Source organism: Camelus dromedarius, chromosome 35 (genome assembly GCF_036321535.1).
Source record: "Camelus dromedarius isolate mCamDro1 chromosome 35, mCamDro1.pat, whole genome shotgun sequence".
NCBI lineage: Eukaryota > Metazoa > Chordata > Mammalia > Artiodactyla > Camelidae > Camelus > Camelus dromedarius.
Window position 1 is genome coordinate 4,232,018 of NC_087470.1, and position 16,361 is coordinate 4,248,378.

Sequence of the window (16,361 nt, forward strand, 5' to 3'; positions counted from 1 at the left end):
CGGCTTTCACACACACTTATCTCTCAGAACTGAGCAAGTGGAGAGACGTTCGTTCATCTAGCACCAAGGGAACGGGTTGCAGGAGACACTTTTTCTCTGCTTTCACAGTCTGTTTCCTAGTGCCGGTTTTAAGTTCCTGCAGTTTTCACTGTAAATCCTAGTTGGAGCTAGTACCTCCCCATATATATGTATGGAATGGAGTTTGCAAGTGAAAAGAAACTTTGTGTTCCCACAAGCTAGGTGAAGGACGGCTTTCTCACACACTTATCTCTCAGAACTGAGCAAGTGGAGAGACGTTCGTTCATCTAGCACAAAGGGAACGGGTTGCAGGAGACACATTTTCTCTGCTTTCTCAGTCTGTTTCCTAGTGCCGGTTTGAAGTTACTGCAGTTTTCACTGTCAAACCTAGTTGGAGCTAGTACCTCCCCATATATATGTATGGAATGGAGTTTGCAACTGAAAAGAAACTTTGTGTTCCCAACAAGCTAGGTGAAGGACGGCTTTCACACACACTTATCTCTCAGAACTGAGCAAGTGGAGAGACGTTCGTTCATCTAGCACCAAGGGAACGGGTTGCAGGAGACACTTTATCTCTGCTTTCTAAGTCTGTTTCCTAGTGCCGGTTTGAAGTTCCTGCAGTTTTCACTGTAAAACCGAGTTGGAGCTAGTACCTCCCCATATATATGTATGGAATGGAGTTTGCAACTGAAAAGAAACTTTGTGTTCCCACAAGCTAGGTGAAGGACGGCTTTCACACACAATTATCTCTCAGAACTGAGCAAGTGGAGAGACGTTCGTTCATCTAGCAACATGGGAACGGGTTGCAGGAGACACTTTTTCTCTGCTTTCTCATTCTGTTTCCTAGTGCCGGTTTGAAGTTCCTGCAGTTTTCACTGTCAAACCGAGTTGGAGCTAGTACCTCCCCATATATATGTATGGAATGGAGTTTGCAACTGAAAAGAAACTTTGTGTTCCCAACTAGCTAGGTGAAGGACGGCTTTCACACACACTTACCTCTCAGAACTGAGCAAGTGGAGAGACGTTCGTTCATCTAGCACCAAGGGATCGGGTTGCAGGAGACACCTTTTCTCTGCTTTCTCAGTCTGTTTCCTAGTGCCGGGTTGACGTTCCTGCAGTTCTCACTGTCAAACCGAGTTGGAGCTAGTACCTACCCATATATATATATGGAATGGAGATTGCAACTGAAAAGTAACTTTGTGTTCCCAACAAGCTAGGTGGAGTCGGCTTTCACACACACTTATCTCTCAGAACTGAGAAAGTGGATAGACGTTCGTTCATCTAGCACCAAATGAACGGGTTGCAGGATACACTTTTTCTCTGCTTTCTCAGTCTGTTTCCTAGTGCCGGTTTGAATTTCCTGCAGTTTTCACTGTCAAACCGAGTTGGAGCTAGTACCTACCCATATATATGTATGGAATGGAATTTGCAACTGAAAAGAAACTTTGTGTTTCCAACAAGCTAGGTGAAGGACGGCTTTCACACACACGTATCTCTCAGAACTGAGCAAGTGGAGAGAGTTTCGTTCATCCAGCACCAAGGGAACGGGTTGCAGGAGACACTTTTTCTCTGCTTTCTCAGTCTGTTTCCTAGTACCGGTTTGAAGTTCCTGCAGTTTTCACTGTAAAACCGAGTTGGAGCTAGTACCTACCCATATATATGTATGGAATGGAGTTTGTAACTGAAAAGAAACCTTGTGTTCCCAACAAGCTAGGTGAAGGACGGCTTTCACACACACTTATCTCTCAGAACTGAGCAAGTGGAGAGACGTTCGTTCATCTAGCACCATGAAAACTGGTTGCAGGGGACACTTTTTCTCTGATTTCTCAGTCTGTTTCCTAGTGCCGGTTTGATGTTCCTGCATTTTTCACTGTCAAAACGAGTTGGAGCTAGTACCTACCCATATATATGTATGGAATGGAGTTTGCAAGTGAAAAGAAACTTTGTGTTCCCAACAAGCTAGGTGAAGGACGGCTTTCACACACACTTATCTCTCAGAACTGAGCAAGTGGAGACACGTTCGTTCATCTAGCACCAAGGGAACGGGTTGCAGGAGACACTTTTTCTCTGCTTTCTAAGTCTGTTTCCTAGTGCCGGTTTGAAGTTCCTGCAGTTTTCACTGTAAAACCGAGTTGGAGCTAGTACCTCCCCATATATATTTATGGAATGGAGTTTGCAACTGAAAAGAAACTTTGTGTTCCCACAAGCTAGGTGAAGGACGGCTTTCACACACACTTATCTCTCAGAACTGAGCAAGTGGAGAGACGTTCGTTCATCTAGCACCATGGGAACGGGTTGCAGGAGACACTTTTTCTCTGCTTTCTCATTCTGTTTCCTAGTGCCGGTTTGAAGTTCCTGCAGTTTTCACTGTCAAACCGAGTTGGAGCTAGTACCTCCCCATATATATGTATGGAATGGAGTTTGCAACTGAAAAGAAACTTTGTGTTCCCAACTACCTAGGTGAAGGACGGCTTTCACACACACTTACCTCTCAGAACTGAGCAAGTGGAGAGACGTTCGTTCATCTAGCACCAAGGGATCGGGTTGCAGGAGACACTTTTTCTCTGCTTTCTCAGTCTGTTTCCTAGTGCCGGGTTGACGTTCCTGCAGTTCTCACTGTCAAACCGAGTTGGAGCTAGTACCTACCCATATATATATATGGAATGGAGATTGCAACTGAAAAGTAACTTTGTGTTCCCAACAAGCTAGGTGGAGGTCGGCTTTCACACACACTTATCTCTCAGAACTGAGAAAGTGGATAGACGTTCGTTCATCTAGCACCAAATGAACGGGTTGCAGGATACACTTTTTCTCTGCTTTCTCAGTCTGTTTCCTAGTGCCGGTTTGAATTTCCTGCAGTTTTCACTGTCAAACCGAGTTGGAGCTAGTACCTACCCATATATATGTATGGAATGGAGTTTGCAACTGAAAAGAAACTTTGTGTTTCCAACAAGCTAGGTGAAGGACGGCTTTCACACACACGTATCTCTCAGAACTGAGCAAGTGGAGAGAGTTTCGTTCATCTAGCACCAAGGGAACGGGTTGCAGGAGACACTTTTTCTCTGGTTTCTCAGTCTGTTTCCTAGTGCCGGTTTGAAGTTCCTGCAGTTTTCACTGTAAAACCGAGTTGGAGCTAGTACATAACCATATATATGTATGGAATGGAGTTTGCAACTGAAAAGAAACTTTGTGTTCCCAACAAGCTAGGTGAAGGACGGCTTTCACACACACTTATCTCTCAGAACTGAGCAAGTGGAGAGACGTTCGTTCATCTAGCAGCAAGGGAACAGGTTGCAGGAGACACTTTTTCTCTACTTTCTCAGTCTGTTTCCTAGTGCCGGTTTGAAGTTCCTACAGTTTTCACTGTAAAACCGAGTTGGAGCTAGTACCTCCCCATATATATGTATGGAATGGAGTTTGCAACTGAAAAGAAACTTTGTATTCCCAACAAGCTAGGTGAAGGTCGGCTTTCACACACACTTATCTCTCAGAACTGAGAAAGTGGATAGACGTTCGTTCATCTAGCACCAAATGAACGGGTTGCAGGATACACTTTTTCTCTGCTTTCTCAGTCTGTTTCCTAGTGCCGGGTTGAAATTCCTGCAGTTTTCACTGTAAAACCGAGTTGGAGCTAGTACCTCCCCATATATATGTATGGAATGGAGTTTACAACTGAAAAGAAAGTTTGTGTTCCCAAGAAGCTAGGTGAAGGACGGCTTTAACACACACTTATCTCTCAGAACTGAGAAAGTGGAGAGACGTTCGTTCATCTAGCACCAAGGGATCGGGTTGCAGGAGACCCTTTTTCTCTGCTTTCTCAGTCTGTTTCCTAGTGCCGGTTTGAAGTTAGTAAAGTTTTCACTGTAAAACCGAGTTGGAGATAGTACCTACCCATATATATGTATGGAATGGAGTTTGCAACTGAAAAGATACTTTGTGTTCCCAACAAGCTAGTTGAAGGACGGCTTTCACACACACTTATCTCTCAGAACTGAGCAAGTGGAGACACGTTCGTTCATCTAGCACCAAGGGAACGGGTTGCAGGAGACACATTTTCTCTGCTTTCTCAGTCTGTTTCCTAGTGCCGGTTTGAAGTTCCTGCAGTTTTCACTGTCAAAACTAGTTGGAGCTAGTACCTCCCCATATATATGTATGGAATGGAGTTTGCAAGTGAAAAGAAACTTTGTGTTCCCAACAAGCTAGGTGAAGGACGGCTTTCACACACACTTATCTCTCAGAACTGAGCAAGTGGAGACACGTTCGTTCATCTAGCACCAAGGGAACGGGATGCAGGAGACACTTTTTCTCTGCTTTCTAAGTCTGTTTCCTAGTGCCGGTTTGAAGTTCCTGCAGTTTTCACTGTAAAACCGAGTTGGAGCTAGTACCTCCCCATATATATTTATGGAATGGAGTTTGCAACTGAAAAGAAACTTTGTGTTCCCACAAGCTAGGTGAAGGACGGCTTTCACACACACTTATCTCTCAGAACTGAGCAAGTGGAGAGACGTTCGTTCATCTAGCACCATGGGAACGGGTTGCAGGAGACACTTTTTCTCTGCTTTCTCATTCTGTTTCCTAGTGCCGGTTTGAAGTTCCTGCAGTTTTCACTGTCAAACCGAGTTGGAGCTAGTACCTCCCCATATATATGTATGGAATGGAGTTTGCAACTGAAAAGAAACTTTGTGTTCCCAACTACCTAGGTGAAGGACGGCTTTCACACACACTTACCTCTCAGAACTGAGCAAGTGGAGAGACGTTCGTTCATCTAGCACCAAGGGATCGGGTTGCAGGAGACACTTTTTCTCTGCTTTCTCAGTCTGTTTCCTAGTGCCGGGTTGACGTTCCTGCAGTTCTCACTGTCAAACCGAGTTGGAGCTAGTACCTACCCATATATATATATGGAATGGAGATTGCAACTGAAAAGTAACTTTGTGTTCCCAACAAGCTAGGTGGAGGTCGGCTTTCACACACACTTATCTCTCAGAACTGAGAAAGTGGATAGACGTTCGTTCATCTAGCACCAAATGAACGGGTTGCAGGATACACTTTTTCTCTGCTTTCTCAGTCTGTTTCCTAGTGCCGGTTTGAATTTCCTGCAGTTTTCACTGTCAAACCGAGTTGGAGCTAGTACCTACCCATATATATGTATGGAATGGAGTTTGCAACTGAAAAGAAACTTTGTGTTTCCAACAAGCTAGGTGAAGGACGGCTTTCACACACACGTATCTCTCAGAACTGAGCAAGTGGAGAGAGTTTCGTTCATCCAGCACCAAGGGAACGGGTTGCAGGAGACACTTTTTCTCTGCTTTCTCAGTCTGTTTCCTAGTGCCGGTTTGAAGTTCCTGCAGTTTTCACTGTAAAACCGAGTTGGAGCTAGTACATAACCATATATATGTATGGAATGGAGTTTGCAACTGAAAAGAAACTTTGTGTTCCCAACAAGCTAGGTGAAGGACGGCTTTCACACACACTTATCTCTCAGAACTGAGCAAGTGGAGAGACGTTTGTTCATCTAGCAGCAAGGGAACAGGTTGCAGGAGACACTTTTTCTCTACTTTCTCAGTCTGTTTCCTAGTGCCGGTTTGAAGTTCCTACAGTTTTCACTGTAAAACCGAGTTGGAGCTAGTACCTCCCCATATATATGTATGGAATGGAGTTTGCAACTGAAAAGAAACTTTGTATTCCCAACAAGCTAGGTGAAGGTCGGCTTTCACACACACTTATCTCTCAGAACTGAGAAAGTGGATAGACGTTCGTTCATCTAGCACCAAATGAACGGGTTGCAGGATACACTTTTTCTCTGCTTTCTCAGTCTGTTTCCTAGTGCCGGGTTGAAATTCCTGCAGTTTTCACTGTAAAACCGAGTTGGAGCTAGTACCTCCCCATATATATGTATGGAATGGAGTTTACAACTGAAAAGAAAGTTTGTGTTCCCAAGAAGCTAGGTGAAGGACGGCTTTAACACACACTTATCTCTCAGAACTGAGAAAGTGGAGAGACGTTCGTTCATCTAGCACCAAGGGATCGGGTTGCAGGAGACCCTTTTTCTCTGCTTTCTCAGTCTGTTTCCTAGTGCCGGTTTGAAGTTAGTAAAGTTTTCACTGTAAAACCGAGTTGGAGATAGTACCTACCCATATATATGTATGGAATGGAGTTTGCAACTGAAAAGATACTTTGTGTTCCCAACAAGCTAGTTGAAGGACGGCTTTCACACACACATATCTCTCAGAACTGAGAAAGTGGAGACACGTTCGTTCATCTAGCACCAAGGGAACGGGTTGCAGGAGACACTTTTTCTCTGCTTTCTCAGTCTGTTTCCTAGTGTCGGTTTGAAGTTCCTGCAGTTTTCACTGTCAAACCGAGTTGGAGCTAGTACCTCCCCATATATATGTATGGAATGGAGTTTGCAACTGAAAAGAAACTTTGTGTTCCCAACAAGCTAGGTGAAGGACGGCTTTCACACACACATATCTCTCAGAACTGAGCAAGTGGAGAGACGTTCGTTCATCTAGCACCATGAAAACTGGTTGCAGGGGACACTTTTTCTCTGATTTCTCAGTCTGTTTCCTAGTGCCGGTTTGAAGTTCCTGCACTTTTCACTGTAAAACCGTGTTGGAGCTAGTACCTCCTCATATATATGTATGGAATGGAGATTGCAACTGAAAAGAAACTTTGTGTTCCCCCAAGCTAGGTGAAGGACGGCTTTCACACACACTTATCTCTCAGAACTGAGCAAGTGGAGAGACGTTCGTTCATCTAGCACCATGGGAACGGGTTGCCGGAGAAACTTTTTCTCTGCTTTCTCAGTCTGTTTCCTAGTGCCGGTTTGATGTTCCTGCAGTTTTCACTGTCAAAACGAGTTGGAGCTAGTACCTCCCCATATATATGTATGGAATGGAGTTTGCAACTGAAAAGAAACTTTGTGTTCCCAACAAGCTAGGTGAAGGACGGCTTTCACACACACTTATCTCTCAGAACTGAGCAAGTGGAGAGACGTTCGTTCATCTAGCACCATGAAAACTGGTTGCAGGGGACACTTTTTCTCTGATTTCTCAGTCTGTTTCCTAGTGCCGGTTTGATGTTCCTGCAGTTTTCACTGTCAAAACGAGTTGGAGCTAGTACCTCCCCATATATATGTATGGAATGGAGTTTGCAACTGAAAAGAAACTTTGTGTTCCCAACAAGCTAGGTGAAGGACGGCTTTCACACACACTTATCTCTCAGAACTGAGCAAGTGGAGAGACGTTCGTTCATCTAGCACCATGAAAACTGGTTGCAGGGGACACTTTTTCTCTGATTTCTCAGTCTGTTTCCTAGTGCCGGTTTGATGTTCCTGCAGTTTTCACTGTCAAAACGAGTTGGAGCTAGTACCTCCCCATATATATGAATGGAATGGAGTTTGCAACTGAAAAGAAACTTTGTGTTCCCAACAAGCTAGGTGAAGGACGGCTTTCACACACACTTATCTCTCAGAACTGAGCAAGTGGAGAGACGTTCGTTCATCTAGCACCAAGGGAACGGGTTGCAGGAGACACTTTTTCTCTGCTTTCACAGTCTGTTTCCTAGTGCCGGTTTGAAGTTCCTGCACTTTTCACTGTAAAACCGAGTTGGAGCTAGTACCTCCCCATATATATGTATGGAATGGAGATTGCAACTGAAAAGAAACTTTGTGTTCCCAGAAGCTAGGTGAAGGACGGCTTTCACACACACTTATCTCTCAGAACTGAGCAAGTGGAGACACGTTCGTTCATCTAGCACCAAGGGAACGGGTTGCAGGATACACTTTTTCTCTGCTTTCTCAGTCTGTTTCCTAGTGCCGGTTTGAATTTCCTGCAGTTTTCACTGTCAAACCGAGTTGGAGCTAGTACCTACCCATATATATGTATGGAATGGAGTTTGCAACTGAAAAGAAACTTTGTGTTTCCAACAAGCTAGGTGAAGGACGGCTTTCACACACACGTATCTCTCAGAACTGAGCAAGTGGAGAGAGTTTCGTTCATCTAGCACCAAGGGAACGGGTTGCAGGAGACACTTTTTCTCTGCTTTCTCAGTCTGTTTCCTAGTGCCGGTTTGAAGTTCCTGCAGTTTTCACTGTAAAACCGAGTTGGAGCTAGTACATAACCATATATATGTATGGAATGGAGTTTGCAACTGAAAAGAAACTTTGTGTTCCCAACAAGCTAGGTGAAGGACGGCTTTCACACACACTTATCTCTCAGAACTGAGCAAGTGGAGAGACGTTCGTTCATCTAGCAGCAAGGGAACAGGTTGCAGGAGACACTTTTTCTCTACTTTCTCAGTCTGTTTCCTAGTGCCGGTTTGAAGTTCCTACAGTTTTCACTGTAAAACCGAGTTGGAGCTAGTACCTCCCCATATATATGTATGGAATGGAGTTTGCAACTGAAAAGAAACTTTGTATTCCCAACAAGCTAGGTGAAGGTCGGCTTTCACACACACTTATCTCTCAGAACTGAGAAAGTGGATAGACGTTCGTTCATCTAGCACCAAATGAACGGGTTGCAGGATACACTTTTTCTCTGCTTTCTCAGTCTGTTTCCTAGTGCCGGGTTGAAATTCCTGCAGTTTTCACTGTAAAACCGAGTTGGAGCTAGTACCTCCCCATATATATGTATGGAATGGAGTTTACAACTGAAAAGAAAGTTTGTGTTCCCAAGAAGCTAGGTGAAGGACGGCTTTAACACACACTTATCTCTCAGAACAGAGAAAGTGGAGAGACGTTCGTTCATCTAGCACCAAGGGATCGGGTTGCAGGAGACCCTTTTTCTCTGCTTTCTCAGTCTGTTTCCTAGTGCCGGTTTGAAGTTAGTAAAGTTTTCACTGTAAAACCGAGTTGGAGATAGTACCTACCCATATATATGTATGGAATGGAGTTTGCAACTGAAAAGATACTTTGTGTTCCCAACAAGCTAGTTGAAGGACGGCTTTCACACACACTTATCTCTCAGAACTGAGCAAGTGGAGACACGTTCGTTCATCTAGCACCAAGGGAACGGGTTGCAGGAGACACATTTTCTCTGCTTTCTCAGTCTGTTTCCTAGTGCCGGTTTGAAGTTCCTGCAGTTTTCACTGTCAAAACTAGTTGGAGCTAGTACCTCCCCATATATATGTATGGAATGGAGTTTGCAAGTGAAAAGAAACTTTGTGTTCCCAACAAGCTAGGTGAAGGACGGCTTTCACACACACTTATCTCTCAGAACTGAGCAAGTGGAGACACGTTCGTTCATCTAGCACCAAGGGAACGGGTTGCAGGAGACACTTTTTCTCTGCTTTCTAAGTCTGTTTCCTAGTGCCGGTTTGAAGTTCCTGCAGTTTTCACTGTAAAACCGAGTTGGAGCTAGTACCTCCCCATATATATTTATGGAATGGAGTTTGCAACTGAAAAGAAACTTTGTGTTCCCACAAGCTAGGTGAAGGACGGCTTTCACACACACTTATCTCTCAGAACTGAGCAAGTGGAGAGACGTTCGTTCATCTAGCACCAAGGGATCGGGTTGCAGGAGACCCTTTTTCTCTGCTTTCTCAGTCTGTTTAATAGTGCCGGTTTGAAGTTAGTAAAGTTTTCACTGTAAAACCGAGTTGGAGATAGTACCTACCCATATATATGTATGGAATGGAGTTTGCAACTGAAAAGATACTTTGTGTTCCCAACAAGCTAGTTGAAGGACGGCTTTCACACACACATATCTCTCAGAACTGAGAAAGTGGAGACACGTTCGTTCATCTAGCACCAAGGGAACGGGTTGCAGGAGACACTTTTCCTCTGCTTTCTCAGTCTGTTTCCTAGTGTCGGTTTGAAGTTCCTGCAGTTTTCACTGTCAAACCGAGTTGGAGCTAGTACCTCCCCATATATATGTATGGAATGGAGTTTGCAACTGAAAAGAAACTTTGTGTTCCCAACAAGCTAGGTGAAGGACGGCTTTCACACACACATATCTCTCAGAACTGAGCAAGTGGAGAGACGTTCGTTCATCTAGCACCATGAAAACTGGTTGCAGGGGACACTTTTTCTCTGATTTCTCAGTCTGTTTCCTAGTGCCGGTTTGATGTTCCTGCAGTTTTCACTGTCAAAACGAGTTGGAGCTAGTACCTCCCCATATATATGTATGGAATGGAGTTTGCAACTGAAAAGAAACTTTGTGTTCCCAACAAGCTAGGTGAAGGACGGCTTTCACACACACTTATCTCTCAGAACTGAGCAAGTGGAGAGACGTTCGTTCATCTAGCACCAAGGGAACGGGTTGCAGGAGACACTTTTTCTCTGCTTTCACAGTCTGTTTCCTAGTGCCGGTTTGAAGTTCCTGCACTTTTCACTGTAAAACCGAGTTGGAGCTAGTACCTCCCCATATATATGTATGGAATGGAGATTGCAACTGAAAAGAAACTTTGTGTTCCCCCAAGCTAGGTGAAGGACGGCTTTCACACACACTTATCTCTCAGAACTGAGCAAGTGGAGACACGTTCGTTCATCTAGCACCAAGGGAACGGGTTGCAGGAGACACTTTTTCTCTTCTTTCTAAGTCTGTTTCCTAGTGCCGGTTTGAAGTTCCTGCAGTTTTCACCGTAAAAAAGATTTGGAGCTACTACCTCCCCATATATATGTATGGAATGGAGTTTGCAACTGAAAAGAAACTTTGTGTTCCCAACAACCTAGGTGAAGTACGGCTTTCACACACAATTATCTCTCAGAACTGAGCAAGTGGAGAGACGTTCGTTCATCTAGCACCATGGGAACGGGTTGCCGGAGAAACTTTTTCTCTGCTTTCTCAGTCTGTTTCCTAGTGCCGGTTTGATGTTCCTGCAGTTTTCACTGTCAAAACGAGTTGGAGCTAGTACCTCCCCATATATATGTATGGAATGGAGTTTGCAACTGAAAAGAAACTTTGTGTTCCCAACAAGCTAGGTGAAGGACGGCTTTCACACACACTTATCTCTCAGAACTGAGCAAGTGGAGAGACGTTCGTTCATCTAGCACCATGAAAACTGGTTGCAGGGGACACTTTTTCTCTGATTTCTCAGTCTGTTTCCTAGTGCCGGTTTGATGTTCCTGCAGTTTTCACTGTCAAAACGAGTTGGAGCTAGTACCTCCCCATATATATGTATGGAATGGAGTTTGCAACTGAAAAGAAACTTTGTGTTCCCAACAAGCTAGGTGAAGGACGGCTTTCACACACACTTATCTCTCAGAACTGAGCAAGTGGAGAGACGTTCGTTCATCTAGCACCATGAAAACTGGTTGCAGGGGACACTTTTTCTCTGATTTCTCAGTCTGTTTCCTAGTGCCGGTTTGATGTTCCTGCAGTTTTCACTGTCAAAACGAGTTGGAGCTAGTACCTCCCCATATATATGAATGGAATGGAGTTTGCAACTGAAAAGAAACTTTGTGTTCCCAACAAGCTAGGTGAAGGACGGCTTTCACACACACTTATCTCTCAGAACTGAGCAAGTGGAGAGACGTTCGTTCATCTAGCACCAAGGGAACGGGTTGCAGGAGACACTTTTTCTCTGCTTTCACAGTCTGTTTCCTAGTGCCGGTTTGAAGTTCCTGCACTTTTCACTGTAAAACCGAGTTGGAGCTAGTACCTCCCCATATATATGTATGGAATGGAGATTGCAACTGAAAAGAAACTTTGTGTTCCCAGAAGCTAGGTGAAGGACGGCTTTCACACACACTTATCTCTCAGAACTGAGCAAGTGGAGACACGTTCGTTCATCTAGCACCAAGGGAACGGGTTGCAGGAGACACATTTTCTCTGCTTTCTCAGTCTGTTTCCTAGTGCCGGTTTGAAGTTCCTGCAGTTTTCACTGTCAAAACTAGTTGGAGCTAGTACCTCCCCATATATATGTATGGAATGGAGTTTGCAAGTGAAAAGAAACTTTGTGTTCCCAACAAGCTAGGTGAAGGACGGCTTTCACACACACTTATCTCTCAGAACTGAGCAAGTGGAGACACGTTCGTTCATCTAGCACCAAGGGAACGGGTTGCAGGAGACACTTTTTCTCTGCTTTCTAAGTCTGTTTCCTAGTGCCGGTTTGAAGTTCCTGCAGTTTTCACTGTAAAACCGAGTTGGAGCTAGTACCTCCCCATATATATTTATGGAATGGAGTTTGCAACTGAAAAGAAACTTTGTGTTCCCACAAGCTAGGTGAAGGACGGCTTTCACACACACTTATCTCTCAGAACTGAGCAAGTGGAGAGACGTTCGTTCATCTAGCACCATGGGAACGGGTTGCAGGAGACACTTTTTCTCTGCTTTCTCATTCTGTTTCCTAGTGCCGGTTTGAAGTTCCTGCAGTTTTCACTGTCAAACCGAGTTGGAGCTAGTACCTCCCCATATATATGTATGGAATGGAGTTTGCAACTGAAAAGAAACTTTGTGTTCCCAACTACCTAGGTGAAGGACGGCTTTCACACACACTTACCTCTCAGAACTGAGCAAGTGGAGAGACGTTCGTTCATCTAGCACCAAGGGATCGGGTTGCAGGAGACACTTTTTCTCTGCTTTCTCAGTCTGTTTCCTAGTGCCGGGTTGACGTTCCTGCAGTTCTCACTGTCAAACCGAGTTGGAGCTAGTACCTACCCATATATATATATGGAATGGAGATTGCAACTGAAAAGTAACTTTGTGTTCCCAACAAGCTAGGTGGAGGTCGGCTTTCACACACACTTATCTCTCAGAACTGAGAAAGTGGATAGACGTTCGTTCATCTAGCACCAAATGAACGGGTTGCAGGATACACTTTTTCTCTGCTTTCTCAGTCTGTTTCCTAGTGCCGGTTTGAATTTCCTGCAGTTTTCACTGTCAAACCGAGTTGGAGCTAGTACCTACCCATATATATGTATGGAATGGAGTTTGCAACTGAAAAGAAACTTTGTGTTTCCAACAAGCTAGGTGAAGGACGGCTTTCACACACACGTATCTCTCAGAACTGAGCAAGTGGAGAGAGTTTCGTTCATCTAGCACCAAGGGAACGGGTTGCAGGAGACACTTTTTCTCTGCTTTCTCAGTCTGTTTCCTAGTGCCGGTTTGAAGTTCCTGCAGTTTTCACTGTAAAACCGAGTTGGAGCTAGTACATAACCATATATATGTATGGAATGGAGTTTGCAACTGAAAAGAAACTTTGTGTTCCCAACAAGCTAGGTGAAGGACGGCTTTCACACACACTTATCTCTCAGAACTGAGCAAGTGGAGAGACGTTCGTTCATCTAGCAGCAAGGGAACAGGTTGCAGGAGACACTTTTTCTCTACTTTCTCAGTCTGTTTCCTAGTGCCGGTTTGAAGTTCCTACAGTTTTCACTGTAAAACCGAGTTGGAGCTAGTACCTCCCCATATATATGTATGGAATGGAGTTTGCAACTGAAAAGAAACTTTGTATTCCCAACAAGCTAGGTGAAGGTCGGCTTTCACACACACTTATCTCTCAGAACTGAGAAAGTGGATAGACGTTCGTTCATCTAGCACCAAGGGAACGGGTTGCAGGAGACACTTTTTCTCTGCTTTCACAGTCTGTTTCCTAGTGCCGGTTTGAAGTTCCTGCACTTTTCACTGTAAAACCGAGTTGGAGCTAGTACCTCCCCATATATATGTATGGAATGGAGATTGCAACTGAAAAGAAACTTTGTGTTCCCCCAAGCTAGGTGAAGGACGGCTTTCACACACACTTATCTCTCAGAACTGAGCAAGTGGAGACACGTTCGTTCATCTAGCACCAAGGGAACGGGTTGCAGGAGACACTTTTTCTCTGCTTTCTCATTCTGTTTCCTAGTGCCGGTTTGAAGTTCCTGCAGTTTTCACCGTAAAAAAGATTTGGAGCTACTACCTCCCCATATATATGTATGGAATGGAGTTTGCAACTGAAAAGAAACTTTGTGTTCCCAACAACCTAGGTGAAGTACGGCTTTCACACACAATTATCTCTCAGAACTGAGCAAGTGGAGAGACGTTCGTTCATCTAGCACCATGGGAACGGGTTGCCGGAGAAACTTTTTCTCTGCTTTCTCAGTCTGTTTCCTAGTGCCGGTTTGATGTTCCTGCAGTTTTCACTGTCAAAACGAGTTGGAGCTAGTACCTCCCCATATATATGTATGGAATGGAGTTTGCAACTGAAAAGAAACTTTGTGTTCCCAACAAGCTAGGTGAAGGACGGCTTTCACACACACTTATCTCTCAGAACTGAGCAAGTGGAGAGACGTTCGTTCATCTAGCACCATGAAAACTGGTTGCAGGGGACACTTTTTCTCTGATTTCTCAGTCTGTTTCCTAGTGCCGGTTTGATGTTCCTGCAGTTTTCACTGTCAAAACGAGTTGGAGCTAGTACCTCCCCATATATATGTATGGAATGGAGTTTGCAACTGAAAAGAAACTTTGTGTTCCCAACAAGCTAGGTGAAGGACGGCTTTCACACACACTTATCTCTCAGAACTGAGCAAGTGGAGAGACGTTCGTTCATCTAGCACCATGAAAACTGGTTGCAGGGGACACTTTTTCTCTGATTTCTCAGTCTGTTTCCTAGTGCCGGTTTGATGTTCCTGCAGTTTTCACTGTCAAAACGAGTTGGAGCTAGTACCTCCCCATATATATGAATGGAATGGAGTTTGCAACTGAAAAGTAACTTTGTGTTCCCAACAAGCTAGGTGGAGGTCGGCTTTCACACACACTTATCTCTCAGAACTGAGAAAGTGGATAGACGTTCGTTCATCTAGCACCAAATGAACGGGTTGCAGGATACACTTTTTCTCTGCTTTCTCAGTCTGTTTCCTAGTGCCGGTTTGAATTTCCTGCAGTTTTCACTGTCAAACCGAGTTGGAGCTAGTACCTACCCATATATATGTATGGAATGGAGTTTGCAACTGAAAAGAAACTTTGTGTTTCCAACAAGCTAGGTGAAGGACGGCTTTCACACACACGTATCTCTCAGAACTGAGCAAGTGGAGAGAGTTTCGTTCATCTAGCACCAAGGGAACGGGTTGCAGGAGACACTTTTTCTCTGCTTTCTCAGTCTGTTTCCTAGTGCCGGTTTGAAGTTCCTGCAGTTTTCACTGTAAAACCGAGTTGGAGCTAGTACATAACCATATATATGTATGGAATGGAGTTTGCAACTGAAAAGAAACTTTGTGTTCCCAACAAGCTAGGTGAAGGACGGCTTTCACACACACTTATCTCTCAGAACTGAGCAAGTGGAGAGACGTTCGTTCATCTAGCAGCAAGGGAACAGGTTGCAGGAGACACTTTTTCTCTACTTTCTCAGTCTGTTTCCTAGTGCCGGTTTGAAGTTCCTACAGTTTTCACTGTAAAACCGAGTTGGAGCTAGTACCTCCCCATATATATGTATGGAATGGAGTTTGCAACTGAAAAGAAACTTTGTATTCCCAACAAGCTAGGTGAAGGTCGGCTTTCACACACACTTATCTCTCAGAACTGAGAAAGTGGATAGACGTTCGTTCATCTAGCACCAAGGGAACGGGTTGCAGGAGACACTTTTTCTCTGCTTTCACAGTCTGTTTCCTAGTGCCGGTTTGAAGTTCCTGCACTTTTCACTGTAAAACCGAGTTGGAGCTAGTACCTCCCCATATATATGTATGGAATGGAGATTGCAACTGAAAAGAAACTTTGTGTTCCCCCAAGCTAGGTGAAGGACGGCTTTCACACACACTTATCTCTCAGAACTGAGCAAGTGGAGACACGTTCGTTCATCTAGCACCAAGGGAACGGGTTGCAGGAGACACTTTTTCTCTTCTTTCTAAGTCTGTTTCCTAGTGCCGGTTTGAAGTTCCTGCAGTTTTCACCGTAAAAAAGATTTGGAGCTACTACCTCCCCATATATATGTATGGAATGGAGTTTGCAACTGAAAAGAAACTTTGTGTTCCCCCAAGCTAGGTGAAGGACGGCTTTCACACACACTTATCTCTCAGAACTGAGCAAGTGGAGACACGTTCGTTCATCTAGCACCAAATGAACGGGTTGCAGGATACACTTTTTCTCTGCTTTCTCAGTCTGTTTCCTAGTGCCGGTTTGAATTTCCTGCAGTTTTCACTGTCAAACCGAGTTGGAGCTAGTACCTACCCATATATATGTATGGAATGGAGTTTGCAACTGAAAAGAAACTTTGTGTTTCCAACAAGCTAGGTGAAGGACGGCTTTCACACACACGTATCTCTCAGAACTGAGCATGTGGAGAGAGTTTCGTTCATCTAGCACCAAGGGAACGGGTTGCAGGAGACACTTTTTCTCTGCTTTCTCAGTCTGTTTCCTAGTGCCGGTTTGAAGTTCCTGCAGTTTTCACTGTAAAACCGAGTTGGAGCTAGTACATAACCATATATATGT